Source organism: Lissotriton helveticus, chromosome 9 (assembly GCF_964261635.1).
Source record: "Lissotriton helveticus chromosome 9, aLisHel1.1, whole genome shotgun sequence".
Classification (NCBI taxonomy): Eukaryota; Metazoa; Chordata; class Amphibia; order Caudata; family Salamandridae; genus Lissotriton; species Lissotriton helveticus.
Genome location: NC_136070.1, coordinates 1,181,835,232 through 1,181,861,030, shown reverse-complemented (window position 1 = coordinate 1,181,861,030; position 25,799 = coordinate 1,181,835,232). Strand labels below are relative to the sequence as shown.

Below are 25,799 nucleotides of genomic sequence, written 5' to 3'. Positions count from 1 at the left end.
TGGGTGTGGGTGAGAGGCCAGCACCACAACTCTCAACAGGCCCCCATGTCCACAGGGAGGGTGGGTGTGGGTGAGAGGCCAGCACTACAACTCCCAACAGGCCCCCCATGTCCACAGGGAGGGTGGGTGTGGGTGAGAGGCCAGCACTACAACTCCCAACAGGCCCCCCATGTCCACAGGGAGGGTGGGTGTGGGTGAGAGGCCAGCACCACAATTCCCAACAGGCACCCTTGCCCCACCCCAGAGCAAGCTGGAGTCCCCCCACCATGTGCTCACCAGTGCTCACCAGTGCCCCTCCCTCTTCAAACTTACAGGTAGGTAGCCATCTTCACAGGGAGGGGTGGGTGTGAGGGGGAAGTCTGTACTCCAAATTCCAATGTGCACCCTCCAGCCTCATGATTGCAGTGAGGAGCAACACAACACATGGCTTCGTAGTAACTCCATGGTTAAATTGTGAAATTAAACATGGGACAGGTGAGTACGCAGTGCCTGCATACTGCATTCGTCGAACAACAAACATGGACCATATGTCCACAGGAGGACCCACAAATAACAGACCCTTGGACACATGGAAGTGAAGCGTCACATCTGCACACATCAAAGAACCTGCATGGGGAAACTTGGACATGGTGGCAGTCCACACAATCCATGTAGTAGGCAGTCTGTGCATGATATGAGACTTGACATACCCACAACAGCAAGTACAATGTGTTTCCTGACACAAGGCACATGGATGCAATTTCCAAAGCCTGTCCCTAACACAAGGTAGACCATCCACATGAAAGACCAATATATGCCTCTTTTGACAATGACTAGACCAGGTACAGTAGCAAGGTAGGTCGTACACAGCCCTGATGAACATGCCCTAGTCCACATTGCTGAGCCACAGCAACAATGTCAAAATGACTACAAAACTACACAGAGTCCAGGGGTACCATCCAATAGCAGAACAGCACAACACATATCCAAGTATTGTCTCCCCACCTCCACCCCACCATAATGCCCAGTACTGTGTACCACACCAATGTGATGACATCAACAACTATGTCCTGAATCCCTAGAAATTTGAAATGTAACAACAACAAACCTGTCATGTCCACATCATTGATTCTTAAATTCTTGTCCCTCAGGTAACCGAGAACTGGCAGGAGAAACCAGCAACCGCCAGCACCAGTCACCCCCCTCACAGCATGGATGCTCCTGTGATGATTCCCTGGACACCTCGGATGCACAGGGCGAAGCCGGTCCGCCTACACTCCCAGGGCCATCAGGCTCCCAGGACATCCCTGCCCTCACCACCTTGGCCAGTGGAACCACAGCAACTTCTGCCATTGGGACCTGTGCAGCTACCACCACCACCACCACCTCCACCACCACCATTCCTGCCTGTGCCACCCTCCCTGACCCATTGGACGATGGCGGACCATCAACATCACCGGCTAGCAGGGAGGGTACACAGACAAAATATCGAAAATAAAATATCGGAAAGACAAAATATCGAAGTTAAAATATCGAAGGTAAAAAATATTGGGAAGCAAATATATCGGATACAAAAATATCGTAATAGGTAAGTAAGTAGAAATATCAAAAAAAATAATATCTGATTGACAAAATATCGACAATACAAAATATCGTGCAGTAATGGAAAAAATAAATAGTGTAGGAAAAAATATAATAATTGTAAATAAAAATTTGATAAAAAGGTCTATGTTAAAAAATTACAATATATTTAATATAAAAATATTTTTAAAAAACATATATAGTTTTAGGAGCGGGTTATTGGGTTTATAGGGGATAAGGGTGGGAAGTAATTTAAAAATAATTAATAAATTAATATACATTTGTAAAAAAAAATTATTAATAATTAATTGGTAAATAATTAAAAATAATAATTAGTTAATTAATTAATATAATTTTGTACATTATTTTATATAATAATTAATTGGTAATTAATTAATATTAATTAGATAATTAATTAATATAATATCGTACATAATTGTACAAAATTAAGAATTGGTAATTAATTATTATTAATTAGTTAATTAATTAATATAATTTTGGACATAATTTTAAATAATAAATAATTGGTAATTAAATAATAATAATTAATTGGTAATTAATTAATATTAACTAGTTAATTAATTAATATAATTTTGTATATATTTTTAAATAATAAATAATTGTTAATTAATTATTAATTAGTTAATTAATTAATATAATTTTTTACATATTTTTACATAATAATTAATTGGTAATTAATTACTATAAATTAGTTAATTATATTAATTAGCTTCATTTAGTTTAAGATATATTTTTTACTTATTGTAAATTAATTTGGAAAAAATAATATTAATAATTACATTTATTTCTTTACAGCTAATGTGCTAATATATTAACTTTATTGTTATTGTTAATTAATAATTAATTTGTAATTACATAATAATAATTATTTTTGGGTAAAGGAGTATTGTTAGAGTTCAGGGTCAGTTTTCAGTTCTTGGTTAAAGGGGTATTTTTAGGGTTCATGGTCAGTTTTCAGTTTTTGGGTAAAGGGGTATTTATTGGGTTCAGGGTTAGTTTACAGTTTTTGGGTAAAGGTGTAGTTTTTGGGTTCAGGGTCAGTTTTCAGTTTTTGGGTAAAGGGGTATTTCTTGGGTTCAGGGTAAGTTTTCAGTTTTTGGGTAAAGGGGTATTTCTTGGGTTCATGGACAGTTTTCAGTTTTTGGGTAAAGGGGTATTTTTTGGGTTCAGGGTCAGTTTTCAGTTTTTGGGTAAAGGGGTATTTTTTGGGTTCAGGGTCAGTTTTCAGTTTTTGGGTAAAGGGGTATTTTTAGGGTTCAGGGTCAGTTTTCAGTTTTTGGGTAAAGGGGTATTTCTTGGGTTCAGGGTCAGTTTTCAGTTTTTGGGTAAAGGGGTATTTCTTGGGTTCAGGGTCAGTTTTCAGTTTTTGGGTAAAGGGGTATTTTTAGGGTTCAGGGTCAGTTTTCAGTTTTTGGGTAAAGGGGTATTTCTTGGGTTCAGGGTCAGTTTTCAGTTTTTGGGTAAAGGGGTATTTTTAGGGTTCAGGGTCAGTTTTCCGTTTTTGGGTAAAGGGGTATTTTTTGGGTTCAGGGTCAGTTTTTAGTTTTTGGGTAAAGGGGTATTTTTAGGGGTCAGGGTCCGTTTTCAGTTTTTGGGTAAAGGGGTATTTTTAGGGTTCTGGGTCAGTTTTGGGTTTTTGGGTAAAGGGGTATTTTTAGGGTTCAGGGTCAGTTTTCAGTTTTTGGGTAAAGGGGAATTTTTAGGGTTCAGGGTCAGTTTTGGGTTTTTGGGTAAAGGGGTATTTTTAGGGTTCAGGGTCAGTTTTCAGTTTTTGGGTAAAGGGGTATTCTTTGGGTTCAGGGTTAGTTTTAATTTAATGTACGCTGGATTTGGTATAGTAATAATTAAATTATTAGAGACCAACATATACTCACATTTAATATACAGTGCAAAATTTCTGATAAGATTGTTACATTATAGTAAGATAATGATACAAATAGTTCTACATGATTGTAGAAACATTATTTTTATTTATGTTTCACAAATAAAATGTTATTTCATAACAAAAATCTTTTTATTACATTTGGTTTTATAAACATATTTTATAAACACAATGATAAGCAACTATACAGAAGCATTATTATTGTCATACTTTTTGTACAAAAATGAATATTATTTATTATCTCTTTTACATATTGTAATTTCATAAAGAAATGTAGAAATAACAAAAGTATTTTTTACACTTTATTTCAATACATAAAATATTTATTATATAAGTCACATATTTTTAACACATTTTTCTATTATTATAATTTTTGACAATGTAGTTATATTTCTAGACATTGTTAATATAAATATTATTCTTTTCATAATATGTATTTATTACATTCATTTACATATTTGTTAATCAAATCATTGTAGGATTAAAGTAAATATTTCTTTACAATAATAGAAACTTAATGTTCATTTTTGCATATTTAGTGAAGTATATATATTATATTTTATACTTGGGACTATTTTATTGCATTTGGGTGCTTTATTTTGTAACCGGGTTAGGTCGTTTTGGGTTATTTGGAAGAAGGGCTGATCGCGGTTGGGAGACACTTCACGTCGCTTCAGGTAAGGTTTTTTTTATATGTTTTATGTGTATTTTAATGATGTTTTGAGACTACTGACCTTATATTTTGTGTTGTTGAATGTGAGGGAGGTATGTTTTAGATTTCGAAAACAGATAATTACTTATGGTATATACACGTAGTGTTAGTTAGTTAACTCATTATATATAGAGTGAATTTTAGTCTTTTACGGTATATCTACAAGTGAAATCATCTATTTTAATATGTTTGTACCTAATTACTAGCTAATTAATGTGGGTGGGAATGTCTGTTTTCTATGTTTTTGTCATAGGTGTACGCTACATCGGAAGTTCCGTTTTTTTTAAAAGGAAGTGTTTGTTTGTTTAATTCAACACTGCTTTACAAACACTTCTTTACATTTTTCGGTTTTGCTGGAGCGATTCTTTCTATTTTTCCAATTTTTCGGGTTTTTTATGCTTATTCGATGGCTCTGGACAACGTGGATGTCTTTATTTTGGAACAGTTGTATTTTTACATTTTTTTTGGGGTTAATTTTGCACTACCTGGATTACTTTGGTGGACAAGGAGGTTATTGGATTGACAACATGATTGGTAAGTCCTTGCTTTCTTATTTTGTGTGGGTGGGTAATGTTATTTTTATTATGGAATAGTTTTTTACTTGTTATTTAGTTTTAATGTGTGCATATATTATAATAATATCTCTATATATTGCATACATTAAATACTTTAGAAGCTCACGTTACATATTTTTCCATACTTAGGTGATACTTTTAGTGTTTTATAACATTTTGGGAATTAATTAGAGTAGTGTTTTGGCAAATGATATTTAGGTATTCTATGCCTTTTGTACTAGGGTAAAGTTTAACTTGTTCTTCCAGGTACTTGTGCATTTGTTTATTTTGCTTTGATGTTTTAGGGACAAGTTCAGTTACAGATTGGTCCATTCTAAATTCCTGGTAGCTCTGTTCTTTCTGTAGGCATTTAATGAAATGTTCTAGAGTAGGTTTGGTTCTGCCAGTTGATTGTACAAATGCATTGTGCCAACCTTCCACTGCATTGTTAGTTTTTGAATCTCCATTAAGGGTACTTCTGTAAACGTTCCACCAGGGTATGAGGAATTTGGGATTTCGTCTGTGGCCAGATCTGTGGAGTCTGCCTACCCAGGTGTCTTCAAAGTAGTCGAGAAATGGACTTAATTTAGCTTCATTTTGTTTGTAGAAGGGGCTGTCTATAAGAATGTTGTAGTGTTCAGCTACGTCTGTTTCAGGTACATAAGCAAGTGCAATGAGTTTTTAATTTGGAAAGCAAAAGATGAGTTTGTAGCATATTCGACACTTAGGGTAGTTTTTTGAAGGTGTCTCCATAAACACTGGTTTAAATGATAATAGCAGCCTTGAATGCAGGTATGGGGGTGGATTTTTATGATAGTTGAGAGCATTGCTTGCTCAAAATCAAGAATGATACTTTCAGGAGAAAAATCATTAGTTTTTTGTTTAATTATATTTATTAATTCCATATATGTGGAATTATTTTTGTTTGGTAATAGTGCATATAGCAAAGGTATGTTGCAGTTGTGGTAGAGGCCATGTATTGTGTATAATTGGAAAAATGGTTTGGGACAGATGTTAAATGTTCCATCCATCATCCAATATTGGCTTTGCTGCAGTTTAACTAAATTCATACTGGTACCAAATATTATAAGCCTTTTGTCATTGTTTTCGTTGTCGTAAACTATAAATGGTTGTTTATTTAAAGTTATTATTTGGTTAGCAGTTAAATTTATATCCTGATATGTTCTGGGAGATGGTGTTGTAGAAGTAGTAGCTTTTTTAGTTCGTGCTATAGTTCTTTTTAAGGAGAGGATATTTGGCATTTGAGTTGTGGCAGTTTTTGGGATTTTAGGAATGGCTTCTTTTAAAATGACATTTGTTTGCTTTTGGGAACCTGTACTAGCTTCTTTTATATTTTCCAAAGCTGTTCTAACTTCTATTTCAGTAACATTAGGTGGATGATTGTGTTCCCTAGTATACAGTACTGTAGCTTCTTTAGTTGTTGCTCTGCCATAGCACTTGTTAGAATAATATTTACAACATTTCCAATTAACTTGCATGCCATATTGCTTTTCTTGTGTATAAGTGTAACCCATGTAGCATAGTAATAGTTTTCCTTTCTGGCTGGTCACAAATTCGGCTCCTTCGGTCATTTTGTACTTTGTATATCTATAAAATGTATATATAATAGTTAATGTCAAATTAAATGTGATAAATAATCTATGTTAGTGATAAGTAGGAATGTTTACACTTACATGTTTTTGAATTTACAGCAAAATTAGGAGCTGCTTGCTTCTTTAGTTGGGGATAATTGTTTGTGATGTTGTTGTAGCTGTTATGAAAAACATGAAAGTAGTATATTATTAATTAATGTTTCGGTACATTTGCAATGTTAGAGCTCATTTGTACTACAAAAGTGTATCTTCATGATTCACATTGTGAAGATACTTACATATTTTTTTAGGTTGGTCTTTGCCAGTATAGTTGTTTCTTCAGCTTCTGGAGAGTAGTTTGTAGTGTTATCTTAAATAAAAAAGGAACATATGTATTAGAATAATCACCATGTTGGTATGTTTTTTAATAGATTATCTGGTAATTATGTTCTTTAATATACTTACTTTGTGATTATTATCTGTATTATTCAGAATGTGGAGTTCTGTATTATGTCTGTATATCTATTCGTTGTGTTTGCTCTGTAAATAAACAATATATAATAGAACATAATTAGAACAGTTCTAAATGTTTGTATTGTTTTTCCACATTTATTTCAGTTGCATAATACTTACGTAGTAAAATGTATTGGAGAAATAGTACTGATGTCCTTAGTTCATTAGTAGTGCAGTTTTCAGTAGTAGAATCTACAGAAAAAAAGAAATATGTGGGGCAAAAGTCATTATTTCTGTGTGTTTAGATTTATGTGCACATAATGAATCAATGTGAAATTACTTACATAGTTATTAGAATCTGTATTCCTAGGGTTTGTTCACAGTTATTTTGAGTAGAATATTCAGTACTCGTTGTATCTAAAAAAAATAGTTTCATATAATTATTTAGCATGTTAAGTAGTATGAATAGCAAAGGGGCACTGGGTATTTAGCAGGTAAGTAAGTAGTATTAGCAAATAATGCACTTTCTATTTTATTTACTTACTTAGAAGATGTGATAGTAGGTTGATAGTCTGGTTCTTCTAGTTGTTGTGCAGCAATTCGGATAGAGATGAATCTCCTTCAGTGACTTTTGGCAAGTAGTTTGTGCTTAGATTTTAATTGTTTATATAGGGGAGTGTCAGTAGTAATTATTTTGCTATTGGTTCATTAAAAGAATTAGGTTTGTGATTGGTTAGTTAGTATATTTGAATTTCAGTTGTGATTACTTTGTAATAGAAGTGAAAAACAAAAACAAATTATAAAATTATACAAAGTAGTATAGAATATTTTTATATGTGTAGGTGATATAATTATACCAATAGGATATTTTTGACAAATTAATAGTGTGTCTATAGTATTAATTTAAGTATTGTGTGTTTATTTAGATGTGAAAACATATAAAACGTTAATTAATTATGCAAACAGATGCATATAAAAAGTCGATATAGATGATAATCCGATATTGAAGTGCACGATATTTTTGATGTCGATATTATAGTTAATGTCATTATTTTTTGTAGATAGCGATATTTTTGTTTTCCGATGTTAATGTAGTCGATATAAAAGTAAACGATGTTTTTGTATATCGATATTAAAAAATCGATATTTGTGTATATATCTAGTTAAGTATAGGAACCCAATATTTTTGATTTCGATATTTTTGCTCCGATATTTTTGTACGTCGATATTGTGAATCTCGATATTTTGTCAGACATTCAGCAGGGAGAGTGGACGGGTGAGGACACAGGTGAGGACACAGCTTCTGGACAGGAGGGCAGGTGCAAGACACACCCAATCCTGGGACCGAGACCCTGGATCTCATTTCAAGAGTGCATGCGTCGTACGAGCGGTCGCAGGCACAGGGGGATCGGGCGCGCCAAGACTCACTTGAGACCCGCCAGCTGTTGAGGTCCATGGACAACCGTATGGGACAAATGGTGGACCTCATAGGGCAGCAAACATCTGTTTGGAGTGGTTATCCTGCAACACACCACCTCCCCCTCCCCCAAGTGGCCAGCGGGACAGGACACCACCACCACCATCACCTGAGGCCACTGACAGGGAGTTATCCCCCGAACAAGCTGCCCCCACAGCTGGGTCCACTCCGGCTCGAAGACGGAGGGGCCGTCCGAGGCTGGATCCAGGACAGAGCAGTGGCAATGCACCAGCCAACCCCTCGAAGAGGAGCCGGCACTGACTTCACCCTTCATTGAGCCTGGCATTCACTATGTTAACTATCTTGCCCCACATGTACAAACACAAATCCACCCCCTGTAAATAAACACCACGGAAACACTCAAGGCTGTGTGACCTCCATGTATTAAACACAGATTTGTCTTAGTTGTTGTCATTACCAGGTGCAGGGATCAATGTTGTTCGGAATAATGGCTCTGTGGGAGTGACCTAGGGATAATGAGAGAACAACGAGCACAGGTCAGGAAACTGAATCACACACATCACACCACACCGTACTGCAACAACTCACAAACCACACTCTTCACAAATTAAGCGGATCACAGGACACATATCAGGGAGCATTGCTTGTACACCATGTCCCACACCCATTTGTGAACAGAACATACCAGAACAGGCAGCATTCACACACCACATCCACCCATCACCACCAAACATACATCACGCATTGAACAGCAGCACAAGACGAAGTTACTCACATTCAAGGAAAGTAGCGGTCAATGAGCTGACGCCTCTGGTCCACACCTTCTTCCTCCCCACTGTCCTCATCACTAGACATGGGTGGGATGGGAGGCAGAGCAACCTGTTGGTCTGCAGGGTCCAGGATCACTTCAATATTCTTGCGCAAGGCCAGGTTGTGGAGCATGCAGCAGGCAACCACGATTTTGCATACTTTGCCGGGTGAGTATGGCCGGGCCCCGCCGGTTTTATCCAGGCAGCGAAACCTAGACTTCAGCAGTCCAAATGTACGTTCCACCACCGGATGTGTCTTCCCATGGGCCTCATTATAGCGCATTTCACCTGGGGTAGTTGGATTCCGTAGGGGGCTCATCAGCCTGGGCGGTTTGGGTACGCAGAGTCACATACACAGAGTCATAGGGGGATGACAGACACATACATCAGTTCCAGTACTGGCGGGAACAGCATGGCACACATACAACACAGTAGTCATCACAGCACACTCAACTACAAGCCACGCATGATCTTGACGCAGATTATCCATTAGTTGGGGACAATGCTGCTCCGCAGGATGTGGGAGTCATGTACAGATCCCGGAAATCTGGTTCACACATGGGAGATGTTGTCGTCAGCCAGGCACACCACTTGGGCATTGATTGAATGGTAGTGCTTCTGATTGCGATAGATGGGTTCACGTGCCTGGGGTGGAACTAGACCAATATGTGTGCCATCAATAGCACCCACTACGTGTGGAATCTGGGCCAGGGCATAGAAGTCCCCTTTCGCTGCTGACAACCCTGCCGGACGTGGGAAATGGATGTAATCATCCTTGTAACGCATCATGGCTTCCAGCACATCCCGCAGTACCATGCTAAACATGGATTGGGACATCCCCCCGGCATGACCAACTGTGTACTGGTATGTGCCCATAGCGAAGAAGTGAAGTGCCGCCATCACCTTTGCTGTGGGGTAATTGCTCCAGGATATGGCCTGCGTGGCTGCAGGTGCGGTGCCAATTGTGCTACAAGCTCTTGCAATGTCGGTCGGTCAAGCCGGAATTTGCAGATCACCTCCTCTCCAACCATGTCCTCCAGCACAGTGTATGGTCGATGCACAGTTGGAGCCCTCCTGTGTTGGAGTAGATGGGAGCAGATGTCAATTGGACAACACGGCACAGCTGAACCACACCATCACATCTTCACCAACACACCACAAATAATCCAAGTTGCAGACACTGATTGTATGTGTGACGTGACAGAAATATAAGGCACTACAGCCAACTACACACACAATGTTCAACCACAAACAACATCCTGTGTGCAAATCTGTACAATGGTACGTGCACACATGTTGCAAGAACAGCCAACATCACATGACGGAGGGCCCATGGGTGGACAAGCATCCCCACAGACACTCATGGATGTGCACTCACAACACAAACCTGGAACACACCCTCCTTGTCTCCATGCACCCATGACACCACCAACAATGCTGTGCATGCTCACATGACAGGCCTTGACATACAACAGAAGACACACAGACGCATACACAGAATGCATGTATCCCCCCATCATTGCTTCTTGCACACACAAAACACACACTCCAGACTGGATCAAACTGTGGGTACACAGCCTTAAGGGACTGTGTAGATGTGTACACTTTGAAACGTGTGACCTCAAAACCAAGATGTCACCACATTGTCATGCACATCTGACGCAACTTGAGCTCACATAACTGTCCTTTGACAACCACTGCCAATGTCAATAGTATACTCACACATGCAATAAATGGTCATTGTTGACACGTGGACACGGGCCATTGACAGAACATAATAATTTTGTAGGCATTCCGGACATACCCTGACACACATGTACACCTATTATCATTAGATGTGTGCAGAGACATGCAGTGTGTCGTAACATTGGCTGCATGGGCAAGGTCCATCAAGGTCACACACCGCAACCCGCATGTGCGCGCTACCGTGATGGTGCATCATTTGAAAATAATCACTCGCTGGCAACGCAATGGCGGAGCACGCATTCCGCGGGGGCGGGGCAGGCTAACAGATACATTAGAATGTGCAAGTGGAAATGGCAGTTGGTATCCCTCCATTCAGTCACATAGCGGCACCCACCGCCGGGTCCGGGCAGTGGGTGCCCCTATGTGTATTGATGTCACCGTGGCATGGCTGGCCATGGGCGGTTACCCACCACCGGGTCCGGGCAGTGGGTGCCACTATGTGTATTAATGTCACCGGGGCAAGGCTGGCCATGGGCGGTTACCCACCGCCGGGTCCGGGTGGTGGGTGCCGCTATGTGTATTGATGTCGCCGTGGCATGGCTGGCCATGGGCGGTTACCCACCGCCGGGTCCGGGCGGTGGGTGCCGCCATGTGTATTAATGCCACCGTGGCATGGATGGCCATGGCGGCACATCTCATGGACAAGGCACAGACCAAGGACTGGGCATCTGCAAAGGACAAGACACCACTCACGGACAATGCTCCTCCCAAGGACAGTGTACCTCCCAAGGACAGGGACACTCCCAAGGACCGGGCCACTACAAAGGACAAGGCACCTCCCAAGGACAGGGCCACTTCCAAGGACCGGGCCCCTACAAAGGACAGGGCCACTCCCAAGGACCGGGCCCCTACAAGGGACAGGGCACCTTCAATGGACAGGGCACCTCCCAGGGACAGAGCACTGCCCACGGATAAGGCACATTCCAAAGACAGGACACCTCCTAAGGCCAAGGCGTCTCCCATGACCAAGGCACCTCCCAGGGAGAAGCCACCTCCAAGGGCCAAGGTGTCTCCCACAGCAAAGGCTCCTCCCAGGGAGCAGGCACCTCCCAGGGCCAAGGCATCTCCCATGGACAGGACATCCACCAAGGACACACATCCATCTCCCATGCGCCCCCTGAAGCTGGTGTTGGTGAAGGAACGTAAACCACATGTGTCAGAGGTGGAGTCCCCCATACCTCTACTCCCATCCACACCCCGGTGAAGCAGAGGAAGGAGTACACTGTTGTTGCATCCCCCATTACACGAGATGCAGAGGGCAGAAGGCAGGGCCAGAGCAAGCATCAAGCAGGGTCCAGCACGTCCCCAGAGAGCAGACCCCCACCAGCACATGATCCACCTTTGATGGGTGATGTTTCAGATGAGCCCGTACCACTTACCATTCCAGTCAGGTGCCCTTCCAAATACCAAAGAAACGGAAACACACACCGGTAACACCTGACCACCCCAATGTCGTTCCAGTACAGCTGTCCCCAGCTCCCAGAGCCACCCTGCCTCCTGGCCCATACAGCCCTGTTGCTCATCATTTCAGTGGTCCTAGTGGGTCAGCTGCAGTACACTCTCATGTGTCAGATAGTGGCACTGTGTCTGTTGTTCGCTGTCATGCCTCATGTAGTAGCACTGTGGCAGTTGTGCGCTCTCCTGTTTCAGGTACTGCTACTGTGTGTGTCCTCCACTCTCATGTCTCAGGTACTGGCATGGTATTTGTTGGTCACTGACCAGGGACAGGTCCTGCCAGTGTGTCTGGGTCTATCGCTCATGTGTCAGTCACTAGAGCTGAGGCTGTTTCTCACACTCCTGTATCTGGTCCTGCCAGTGTGTCTGGGTCTATCTCTCATGTGTCAGTCACTAGAGCTGTGGCTGTTTCCCACACTCCTGTATCTGGTCCTGCCAGTGTGTCTGGTTCTATCGCTCATGTGTCAGTCACTAGAGCTGTGGCTGTTTCTCACACTCCTGTATCAGGTCCTGCCAGTGTGTCTGGGTCTATCACTCATGTGTCAGTCACTAGAGCTGGGGCTGTTTCTCACACTCCTGTATCAGGTCCTGCCACTGTGTCCGAAGCTACGAGGTACCACAGTCCACCTGATTCTGTGCTGTGAGGTGCAGTTCCCATCACTCAAATCTCATTGTACTTGATGTCTAGACTGTCCATTGTAACCACCCTTGCAATATTATTGTCCATGGGACTATCCGTATGACACACGTCCTTGTGCTGCCTCTGATGTACCTGCTCTGTTCTGTACCATGGACTGTTGATGCACTTTGCCCCTCTCATGTGCTGCCTCAGATGTAGCTGCTCTGTTGTGAACACTGCCCTGTTGCTGTTCTGATACAGCATTGTGCCCTCTCATGTGCTGCCTCAGATGTAGCTGCTATGTTCTGCCCTGTTTCTGTTCTGATACTGCATTGTGCCCTCTCATGTGCTGCCTCAGATGTACCTGCTCTGTTCTGTACCATGGACTGTTGATGCACTTTTCCCCTCTCATGTGCTGCCTCAGATGTAGCTGCTCTGTTGTGGACACTGCCCTGTTGCTGTTCGGATACTGCATTGTGCCCTCTCATGTGGTGCCTCAGATGTAGCTGCTCTGTTGTGAACACTGCCCTGTTGCTGTTCTGATACTGCATTGTGCCCTCTCATGTGCTGCCTCAGATGTACCTGCTCTGTTCTGTACCATGGACTGTTGATGCACTATGCCCCTCTCATGTGCTGCCTCAGATGTAGCTGCTCTGTTGTGAACACTGCCCTGTTGCTGTTCTGATACTGCATTGTGCCCTCTCATGTGCTGCCTCAGATGGACCTGCTCTGTTCTGTACCATGGACTGTTGATGCACTTTGCCCCTCTCACGTGCTACCTCAGATGGACCTGCTCTGTTCGGTACCATGGACTGTTGATGCACTTTGCCCCTCTCATGTGCTGCCTCAGATGGACCTGCTCTCTTCTGTACCATGAACTGTTGATGCACTTTGCCCCTCTCGTGTGCTGCCTCAGATGGACCTGCTCTGTTCTATCCAGTGTGCATGCTCCTGGCTACTCACAAAGTCAACCTCTGTGCTGTGAAATAAAGCAAGTTAATCCTGTGTTGTGGTTTATCTGTGTCATTCCTGGTTGTCTCCTTGCATTGTTGATATGTTGCTGCTGTCGTACATGCTGTGTCTGCCACTTTCACATAACTATTGCCCAGCACTGTTTCCTTTTGTTTGGCAGGGGTGACAGTCGTTACAATGTGGCTGTGGAGTGTGTAAGGGTGGGGGAGGCACTCTGAAGCTTATTTTGGGACAACAGTGGCTTCCCAGGCACTGCAGGTTATGTGGATGTTTTTCACATGGTGCATGTGTCACACTCATGATTTGTGGCTACCCAGTAGGTTGTTCAGTCTCGACTTTGTCAGTCAAGTCAAGTCAAGTCAAAATCACTTTATTCGATTAGTTAAAATCATAAAAGTATAGTAAACATTAATAAAACTATCTAAAACATGTTTAAAAGGTCAATTAATACGAATTCAGTCAAAATGACAGTTAAAACCCATTAAATAATAAAAATAATTACACAATTTCATTTCCATTCAAGCCCAACAATCCATTATTTGAATACATGATACAGAATAGTTAGCTTCCAGCGTTAAGAGTCCAATCTTGATCTCCTAATTCTTATAGATGCAGCCAGAAAACTGGCGATACAGTACATAATTAAGGGGGTTTCCATCATTTGCAGAAATAGCAATGCGGGCTTATACTGCGAAAATCTCATCTCTTTCAGCATTGGTTTTACAAACCGATTCCGGGGTTCGGAATACCAGGGGCAAAAAAACAAAAAGTGTGCAGTGTCCTGGACGGACTGATCATCACATTTACATGGAGTAGAATCCTCAAGCCTACACCATCCTTTCACATCCCAAAGAACCATATAGATTTGGTTGAAACGGAATTTTGTTAGTAACCATCTATAGAAAAAATTTGTCACCACTGACAAATAAGGAGCCAACTAAAGAGATGTGGTTACCATTACATGTGCCCTCACTGAGGGTTTATCTAGCTCATCCGCTTCACGCTCGGCAACACAGAGCCTAGTAAAGTTAATCTTCACCCATTCTAGATCTGCTTTACACAGGGATTCTGGTCTAGCAAAAATCTCAGGGCGTCCTAGCTTCACAGCCAAGGTCTCTACATAGGACAACCACTGAATATCCCTCCTGTGATCTAATTTGAGACAATCCTTAATGATCTTATGATTAAGACTAAGGTTCGGATTTAGCCAGAGCTTAATCCATAACAGGATCGGTGCTAGTTTTAACATGTCTGTGATATATTCCAGTCCTAGCTCAAGGTGTAGAGGGTAAGTCGCTGTTGACTGAGGTAGGCCCAGCAAAGACCGCAAAAATGTGTTTTCCTCCATTTGGATGCGGTCAGGTTTTACAAACCCCCAGATCGCAGCCCTTTGTCAGTCAAAATGTCAGGGCTCATTGTGTGTGTGTTGGTTGTTGATGTGTGTGAAGCAGGGTTGTTTTTTGTGGTGTGTGGTGTATGGGCCCCTGTCTGTTAGTGGGGTAGGTGTGGGGTTGGCCTGAGGGTGGACAGCATGTCTCCTTATGTGTGGTATGCCTTGTGTGTTTGTGCGTGTATGTGGGCCTGTGAGCTGTGTGGCCTAGCCATTCCTGCCTGCCTGCCTGCCTACTTCATTGTGGGCATGGTTTCTGTCGTCTGCTCCGCTACGTTGCATAGTCCGTGGTGTGGCTGTTTGTTCGAGGTGCGTGTGTGTTCTGGGTGAGTGGGGTCAGTTGTGCCCAGGTTGTTTTGCTGGGGGTGCATGTATGTATGTTCCTGTCCAGACCTGGATTTCTGTTGTGGGCAGGGGCTTCGACACGTGCATGGTGTGTGTGTTGTGTGTTTGCATACCTGCGTCGTCGTCGGTCCATGACTTGCTGGTGGTGGAGCACGAAGAGTACCAGGAATGCGTGTAGGGCTGGCTCCATGACGTTGGTCTGGCAGTGGTGGGTCTCTCTGCAATGTTTTGCCTATCAGCTGTGGTGATTACGCCGTGTTCGGGCTGGTGGTTTTTCCGCAGCGATTTGCTGTGTGGTTTCCGCCATCCTGATTTTGAGGGCGGTCGAGACGTCATTCCGTGCGGCGGTGTCTCTGGATTGGTTACGTCCGCCGCGGGGTCGGGTGTATTTACGCAGCAGATCACGTTCTTCCACGGCATACGGGAATTCGGCAGTGCTTCCCATCCCAATATAGAGGACGGACTATCCGCGGCTTGCGGACTGTAAAAAGCATTTTCCGCCTACTCCAGGCCGGCAGTCGTCCTTCCGTTCGCCATCGTAATCGACCTCTAAGTTAGTAATACTCAGCCAATCTGTACATGTATCCACTGGCCCCACAATTTGTCCACTGCAAGGTCAAGACCAACCTGTGCTTCTAATCAAAGGACCAGACTTATTGCCACGTGACTGAGCTTAGATTTCTGTCTCCAAAAGAATGTACAAATTACTTCATGATGCTTCATGTAATGTAGAAAAAGACGCCCAAAACCAATGTGCTTTGAGACAGTCTTCAGACTCTGCCTCTGATGCCGGCTGCGTTTAATTAAACCAACTGTTCGTGTTTTGCCAAATACCTCTTGTCTTTTATTTTTTCAAGGTAAAAGCCTGACTGCAGCCGAAGGGACAGGGCCTCGCCCATGTAGACGCTCCAATTGATTGGAAGTTCTGCTGAGTCTGGGGATAGAGGTCCATCCAGAAGCTTCTGTTAGTGGGTAAGAGGCTACGTCTGATCCATAGTCCCAGCATTTGACATATGGCAAACTAGGAAAAGAGCAGAAATCTAACCTGAGTACCGTGCCACTAACAGAAACCTTACATGTTGCCTATTTTATGTATCTGAGCTGAGTAGTTGCAGGATTCCCATGGAAGTCACCTTTTTCAATAGTCAGCACATGAGGAAAGATGAGGGTAGATTAGTCACTTGGACTGTTGGCCATTGTAAAGAAGATACGTTGTCTCTGGGTGTGATACAGGGACCGCTTGGGCTGATGGGCATGACATAGTTGGTACCCTTGTCTTTGGGTGTGATACAGGGACAGTTAAGCGTGACATAGATGGCACGCTTGTCTCTGGGTGTGATACAGGGACTGCATGAACTGCTCAGCGACACATAGATGGTACGCTTGGTCCCTGGGTGGGATACAGGGGTGGTGGCCTCACTCTTTGGACTGCTGAGCATTACACAGATGGCATGCAGAGGCTCTGGATGTGATAAAGAGCCAGCATCTCAATCTTTATTTTTAGTATGCAGGAGTTTTCTTAGTGCTATCATTTTCTTAACACTTGTGGTGTCTGAAAGACGTGAGAGGTGTTATTCCCTTAGACTGCTGTGTGTGACACAGATGATGCACATGACCCCTAGGTGTGAAATAGAGTGTAATTCAAGCATTAGGGGAAAATTGTGATCTTGGAGATTAAGGTGTTGCTTGGGCTTGGCCAAGAAGGGTCTGTAGTTGTCAAGTTATTCTTTCTTATCCACGTAACTTGTTGCTATATTTGTCCCAGAGCTGATAGTGACAGATTATCAGACTCAGTCCCATGTACCGTGCAGAGTCTCTACATGCCATCTGGCAGGATGCGCTCCGAACAGGCTAAGATTTTTTGACATTGTCATAATTTTTTCTTCACTGTCATTTTTTCTCTTTGTTCCTATTGTGAGTTCTCAATTGATGCATTTTTTTCTTGATGTGTGGTGCTGATTATTGCAACTGTATTCTATGTTGAATGTTATATCCAGTTAACAATTCTATATGCTTAGGAAAAGGTTGTCATTTGGTCACATTTTGCTTTTCCGTTGCTAAAAACAATTCATAATGTATTGAATTAACTACTGCACTTTCTTACAGGATATTCTTCATATGTGTTGTTTTATGTGCTAAGTTTGTTTGATGCATCTTTTTCCTGAGTTGAGCTCATAGCAAAGGGAGTTATTGCCAGGATAACTCCATGTGCATAGTCTTTCCCCATGAAGAGTAAAATTTAAGTTCATTGAAAAAAAAAAACAGAGAAATCTAAGAGTGCACTAAATCCCTTAAAAAAACAACAAAAAAAGTTTCCAACCCATCATGGAGTCGCCTTTAAACCACATACAGACTAGATTCCCCACACAGGCTAAAAAGCTAGATAAATGTAGACATCAATGGCACGCACACACTAAGAAACAGACTTTCCCCTGGCCAGAGGGGGGAACCTTCGACACCAACATAATCAAACACATGAGGATGCACATTCAGACCAAATACATAGTATAGGAAAAGATTAAAAGAGAGGAACTGTTAGAACTGTTGGCCATCTTCGAATTGGCCCAACCTACAATTCTGTCCCAGAATCTGAAAGCAGGGCGTCCACACGTCCCTCACTAGCCCCTGGCAGACTGTGGCTCTCTCTGATGCTGGCAATTCAATCTGTTCCAGCACTAACTTACACCAATCTGTCGGTCAAGGGGGCCAGAGGGCTCCAAAGTGGGGAACGAACCACCAAATCTAGGATTGGAAAGTTGCCTGATCAACAAATCTCAGCGATTTCAGCTGTACCTCAGTTTGGTGCAAGAATCCACCGAAATTTGACACCCCCTCTATCGTATGCAATCCCGAAGCCGCAGCGGCATGGCGAGCATACACTTCAACCCGTTTATTTGAGCGCTTCCGGGTAACTGGGAGATTTATAACGGTCCCAGACAGCGACACCCCAGTGGTGATAGGGAAAGCAATCCTAGCCCTCCGACATCTAACAGCAGAAATACCCACTGAAGGTACTGAGCACATGGCAAGCACTGACTGACCCCAAGAGGGATAATAGCAAAAGACAATAGGGAAGACTTTGCCCACCCATTCTTTGACCTACTAACAGATTGTACTAAGGAGGGGAAATGATTTGGCAGGACTTGGCCTAATGATGAGCCGTTCTGAGGCAGAGGACATGGCTGTGGCAGAGTTTTGCATCAGATATGGGAGAGGAAATCTCGACTGAGATTTCCCTTACATGCAGCAATGCCTCGTAAGATGGGAGAGAAAACAAGTTGAGAAAAGAGTAAGCAGAAAGAAGTTGGATCGGGACAAGGAGGCTGCTGCAGTATCATTGAACAGGTATAAGGTGATCCTGGCCAGAACAGCTGTAGCTGAAATGCGTCAAGGTGCCCCCTCAGAGTTTCAGGAAAAGTCTAGCAAGTAGCAGCAGGATCAGAGAAAGTTGTGCAGAGAGCCCCCTAGAGACCAAGACCAAGTCACCTCCTCCCCTACCATCACAGACCTGTTAAGCAGCAGAACCAATGCTGGTTAGCCCTGCGCTTGTCGGGTGAAACAGTGTCCCATGCTATTAGTGACCTGACGAACCGATTAGGAGCCCACTGAGGATATTGATATATAGCACACTCTTCAGGTTCCGGATCGACACAGGGGCAGTAAAGTCCTGTCTAAACTAAAGGGATCGTTCCTAAGCATGGGCTGAAAATTCGTTACGCTCGCGGAATTTGCGGATTTTCCACGATTTTGCAATCCGCGAATCTCGTGAAATCGCGGTAAAATCCGTGAATCAGCGGGGACGAATTTTCAGCCAAGCACTTACAGGGTTACAGCAGCAGGTGCAAAAGTTGAAGCTAATTTTTTGTAACCTTTTAAAAAAGGGTTACAAAGAAATTAACTTCAACTTGGGTACCTGCTGCTGTAAGCCTGTAAGTGCTACCTGGCGCCTCGTTGCCTACTTGCAACTATTCTCTGACCCTGCTCTGACCCTTGAAGCTGGGTCAGAGAATAGTTGCAATGGGGCACCTGTCACGAAAATTAAACCTCAACAGGAAGCACTGACAGATATAAAAACAAGCATTTCCAATGCAATAGGTCTCGCATTAGGAAAGTTTGAGCTATTGGTCTTGTAAATGACAATTTTTTTTATTTATGTGTTGGTTTTGAAAATAGCTAAATAAATTGCTTTGTAATTTACAATGCCAATAGTTATAACTTTCGCAAATGTGACACCTATAGCATTTGTAATGCAACATGTTTTGTATTTACGTGACTTAGCTGTATTGATATTACAAATTACAATGGCTTTTAATTTTTTTAAATAATTAATACTTAAATAAAAGAGATTTTAATTTATAATGGAAATAGCTTAAACTTTTGTAAATAACTTTTGTGAAGATTATGTTCAGTGTATTTTATTGTGACGAAAATCCAAGAACAGAAGTGAAATATTAACATCTTTTTGTGACATTTGTAATAAAGTTTGAAACATTGAGAGAACATATTTGAACCAGTTGTTGTTGAATGGTTGCGCAGATTGATGCTGGGGTGGCGCTGAGTGGTGCTGTGGTGGTGCTGAGTGATGCTGTGGTGATGCTGAGTGGTGCTGTGGTGGTGCTGAGTGATATTGGGATGGTGCTGAGTGATGCTGGGGTGGTGCTGAGTGGTGCTGTGGTGGTGCTGAGTGATGCTGTGGTGGTGCTGAGTGATGCTGTGGTGGTGCTGAGTGGTGCTGTGATGGTAATGAGTGATAATGTGGTGGTGCTAAGTGATGCTGTGGTGGTGCTGAGTGATGCTGTGGTGGCGCTGAGTGGTGCTGTAGTGGTGCTGATTGGTGCTGTGGTGGTGCTGAGTGATGCTGTGGTGGTGCTGAGTGATGCTGTGGTGGTGCTGAGTGGTGCTGTGGTGGTGCTGAGTGATAATGTGGTGGCGCTGAGTGATGCTGTGGTGGCGCTGAGTGATGCTGTGGTGATGCTGAGTGGTGCTGTGGTGGTGCTGAGTGGTGCTGTGGTGGTGCTGAGTGATGCTGTGGTGGTGCTGAGTGGTGCTGTGGTGGTGCTGAGTGATGCTGTGGTGGTGCTGAGTGATGCTGTGGTGGTGCTGAGTGGTGCTGTGGTGGTGCTGAGTGGTGCTGTGGTGGTGCTGAGTGATGCTGTGGTGGCACTGAGTGGTGCTGTGGTAGTGCTGAGTGGTGCTGTGGTGGTGCTGAGTGATGCTGTGGTGGAGCTGAGTGGTGCTGTGGTGGTGCTGAGTGATAATGTGGTGGTGCTGAGTGATAATGTGGTGGTGCTGAGTGATAATGTGGTGGAGCTGAGTGTTGCTGGGGTAGCGCTGAGTGATGATGTGGTGATGCAGAGGGCAGAAAGGCACAAAAAGCAGTCTAACATAGGGTAGAAGGGCAGAAAAACAAGGGAAAAACGAGTCTAACAGAGGGCAGAAGGGCACAAAAAACCAGTTTAACAGAGGACAGAATGGCAGAAAAACAAGGGAAAAACGCAGATGGCAGAAGTGCACAAAAAACGAGTCTAACAGAGGGCAGAAGGGCACAAAAACAAGGGAATAACAGATGGCAGAAGGGTACAAAAAACGAGTCTAACAGAGGGCAGAAGGGCAGAAAAACAAGGGAAAAATGAGTCTAACAGAGGGCAGAAGGGCAGAAAAACAAGGGAAAACGAGTCTAACAGAGGGCAGAAGGGCACAAAAAACGAGTCTAACAGGGGGCAGAATGAATCCCGCCCTGCGTGTTTGTCCAGGAAGATGCCACCTTTTTGTGCAATACCTCTACTCAACTGGAGTACTTTCTACTGTAATCAGTAAGTGCTCCCTCGTTGGCTAAAAGTATAGGGGCAGATTTACAATAACTGGCGCATCCCCAGGGATGCGCCAATTATTGTGCGCCGCAGCTCCGCCACCCATGGTGCGTCGCATTTACAATGCGGCGCACCATGTGGCAAAAACGGCACAGATGCATCACGCATCTGTGCCGTAAAAGCAGCGCATTGCTGGAGCTGCGTCGCGCTTGCGACGCAGCTCCAGCAATGCTCTGGGGGGCCCTATCTCCCCAATGCTGCATCAAGCCTTGCTCCTGCTTCAAGCAGGCGCAGGGTTTTGACACAGCATTAGCCTAAAAGTGACTGAGTAAAATCTTGTAGATTTCACTCAGCCACTTTTAGGAGGCGTTCCTGTGCAGGAACGCCCTCGCCTATGCCGGAACGCCTCCTGATGGCGCAGGGCTTTACAAAGTGACGCATCTCTCAGATGCGTCAAGTTGTTAATACCCAGCACCATGGCGCATTTTTTGTGCTGCTGCTGCCTCACAAAAGGTCTCGGTAGAGGGTGGCAGTGGTGAACCAGAGTGTAGCAGTGCTGAACCAGAGGGTGACAGTGGTTAACCAGAGGGTGGCAGTGGTGAACCAGCGGTGCTGTGATGAACCAGAGGGTGGCAGTCGTGAACCAGAGGGTGGCAGTGGTGAACCAGAGGGTGACAGTGCTGAACCAGAGGGTGGCAGGGGTGAACCAGAGAGGGGCAGTGCTGAACCAGAGGGTGGCAGTGGTGAACCAGAGGGTGGCAGGGGTGAACCAGAGGGTGGCAGGGGTGAACCAGAGGGTGGCAGTGGTGAACCACAGGGTGGCAGTGATGAACCAGAGGGTGGCAGTGGTGAACCAGAGGGTGCTGTGCCCATACACAACCGCATGGGTAACTTTGCCATGCAAGCGGCCCGCAAACACGCAAAAAGCCCTGCAAACACGCAAAAAATCCCGCGAACATGCAAAAAACCCCGCGAACACGCAAAAAAACAAACATTCGCACGAATTCGCGGATTTTGCGGATTGCGAATTCGATTTCGCGTGAATTCGCGGAACGCGACTTTGCAAATTTCGCCCATACTTAAGTTCCCCAGTCCAAATATTCCAAGCTTATGCAGGAGTTCTCTGGCGCAATCATGAGGGTTCCCATTATGAAAACCTTAGAGTAGGCGTGGGAGGCAGCTGTGTGAAGGGGCAACTATTATATCACCTCTCATCCCTGACTAATCTTCTAGATAGATTCGTAATGACCCAACTGAAAATGTCAGTCCAGTTTTCTGCGAATAGGGCTCTAGCCTTCTCCTCCCCTGGACTTCCCACCTCAGGGCATCAACCAGCAATACACTTCTATGCCACATGGACACCAGCCAGGTTAGCCCCAGCCAGTCAGACACCCTTCACAGGGGGTCTTAGAGTACACTGGAAATCTTGAGCTATGTGAATTAGCTCAGCGGTGGGCATGCCACACACACCACCTCTTAGTGGAAACTCCTAAAAAGATGAAAATATTGTTAGTCAGTAAGGTACACAAGGGGCAAGAGATCTGGGCCTTTGACTTGCGCAAGCCTACTGAGTCCCCGAGGCTGGGTGGGGAGCCCACCCATGGTGCATAGAGTCAATGGTAGTGACAGACGGCATTTACCCCTGGGAAAACTAAGCTCAGCCTCTCTCGGCAATTTGACAGCTCCTCGCGTGAGGAGGTGGATCAGACCAGGTTGCCTGGCACTATGCGGTGCATCCCCATGACCGAAGCCCCTACCTGTTTCCCAGTATGGTGCCCAAGCGAGTGACCATTTGAGGGAACTTGGCACCACCAACACATGATATACCACCCCAAGGTAGGGCCCTCGTCGGCCACATGGTGGAAGTCCCAGAGCCAGAGGTGGGCGGCCACCACACGCCTCCCCACTCACTTCAGAAAACTCACTCCAGCAATAAAGACTAATGGCACAGTATTAGAAGAAGAAAAAAACTCAAGCCTTTACTTGCACTCAGGAAGGACTTCGGGCTCCCATTTGATATGTCCGCCGGGACTTCATGCCATAGTTCAGCATTTGGGTGCCTGCAGGATGCCCCAAGGGGAGGACAGTCTGACAAGGGGTGGGGTGCTCTGACTAGTGCATAAAAACAGGCACCTATGTTCCCTCATCCAAGTCCAATTGGGATGGGTTCGAATGGCTAGGTCTAAAGGACCCCATTTAGGCCTCCAGCTAATGCAGGCCCCATTTTTAGTTCCAAAATGAGGTGACATTCCAAGCGCCCGAAGCCAGGTTTTCAGCACACTTGGGGTGACGACATACCCGCTGCTTTCTTCAGGACCGTGACTTCGCTACTGCATAGTGGTTAAAGGAATTAGTTAAGTGTGTTTAAATCATTAAATGAACAAAAAGAAAATTTTTAAAGACCATAAACAGTTACATTCCCTATTAATACTATACACAAAACACTGAGTAACTGTAGGTCTAAACGTAAAGTGTGGAGGAAAGTCTGACCACTGACCTAATTTTTTGTCAAAGCGTAGTGAAAAGAATCAATGACAACAGTGCATGATACTTCTTCAGGTGAAAAAGTACCCATCAGTCATCTCTCGGTTCCGCCATTGTCATCATTTGGGACTCCTTCACCAAGGAGAGAGCTCCTGCATTAGTTGTAAATGCACAGTATGAACATGGATGTCCCAATGTAACTAAATGTATGGGTGGTGTAACCTTCTAGAGGTGACTGAAAAGCAGTGCGTGAAAATGTGGGTGAAAAAGTGAAATAGGTGAAGGAATATAAAAATTGGATAATAGAGAGCTAAATAAGTTTATTAGGTGTATCTCGTATTTCCAAATCTAAAAAACCAGTGCGGGATCATAGCAGTTTCAAACAAATATCTTCTATATTGATGAAAAAGGTCAACATGTTTCTGCAGTTGGTGGACCTCAGATAGTGTCCGCTGCTTTCTTCAGGATTGTGACTTCGCTACTGCATAGTGGTTAAAGGAATTTGTTAAGTGTGTTTAAATCGTTAAATGAACAAAAAGATGTCACCTGGACGTCTTTGTAGAGTAATCGTCCTTCTAAAGGAGATGGCGTCCATGTGGAACAGGTCAGTGTATCGGGCAAACACAACAACACATAAAAAGAAGAAACAAAGACACATTGGTAATTGTAAGGTAACTTCACATTTAGTGGTAGGTACATGCATTAATCTTTCAGTACCTTCAGTACCCAGCAATAGTGTACTATGCCTCACTCTAAGGCTGTCGTCCACTTACCTTATTGGTAGGACGTAAGAACTGCGCCTCACCTGGCTGCGGCTCAGGTAGCTAGAGCACCGCTCTATTAAAAACAAGCAACATTAATCAGGGCCAGTTAAATTCTGATCAATTGTCTCTATTCAGCGTTGTTCAAATCTTTAGTGCATCAGGAGGAAACACATAGCCGGTGACACCGGCCGTTGTACCTCCATATCAGTATCATCTCTTCCGGCCACCAATCAATCGGACTGCCCCTTTGATCTAATTAGGGCTCATCTATCTCATTATTACCATGAAATTGAGCCACAGTATTCCTTAGTCTCGTAACAAAAGTCATATATCTAACATTAACGTCCCGCGGTACTTATGGATGTTCTCAATACGATGTTAGGTGGATATAACTCAGTCAAATCCGTACCTTTCAACATATTGTATGTCTAAGGAAAAGAGGGCTGCGGCTAACATCATACGTAATGCGCGATCACTCATTCGCGGCCGTTAGTATCACCACCCAGTCACACTGATGGCCTTCTTTATAGATGTCTGAGGTGGTGGTGACTCTAGTTAAAACGTCCGCATTCGTAAGTCATTCGGACAATCGTGCCATGTTCCTCCAATTTTTTTATAAAGTAGGTAAATCCGACACACATCAAGTTCTATGTCTCGACTTATATGTCTCGACTTGAGCAAGCATGGACAAATCACAGGTACTTTTGTCCGGGCGTTGACAAAACCATAGTTATCAGCTTTCTTACGTGCCTATGGCGGTTATGACCGTGACTTAAAATCACGTGTGAATGGACCGATCTTTTTATCAATGCCCCGATCGACATGAAGACTCTAGTCTTTGATAAAGTACATCGGAAAGATGCTCTCTTACCTTCCCGTCGGTACTCCGGGCGTCCCTCTGGGCCATCTCGGGAAGGTACCGGGCGGGTCGGCGCATCCCTATTTCTCTACTTCCTTGTTGTGATGGATGTAACGTGGGTCTACCACGTGCTCCTATGTGCATGCCGGGAATCGTAGTCAGGAAGTTCGGTTTTATGTATGCCCATTATGCCAAAAATTAAGTTCAACAATACACCTTTAGTCAAATTAAAAACAAAACTTTATTTGCTGAAACGTGTGTGCACTTGCCTAAAGCCAGACAGTTTCATTCAAATCTCTTTTAAAATAAACAAAGCATCATTTCTCTCAAAACC

General features: G+C 43.8%; 1 long non-coding RNA gene across 1 annotated transcript in view; it reads right to left on the bottom strand.

The window, feature by feature from the left end:
* The window catches only part of LOC144783437 (uncharacterized), a 61,476-nt gene extending 35,908 nt beyond the window's left edge, over positions 1-25,568 (bottom strand). Inside the window, exons 1-2 of the long non-coding RNA XR_013601440.1 lie at positions 25,478-25,568; positions 24,616-24,679 (exon numbers count right to left, since the gene is read on the bottom strand). This is a non-coding gene — a long non-coding RNA (uncharacterized LOC144783437). The remainder of the gene's footprint in view (positions 1-24,615; positions 24,680-25,477) is intronic.
* Positions 25,569-25,799: the final 231 nt, after the last annotated feature.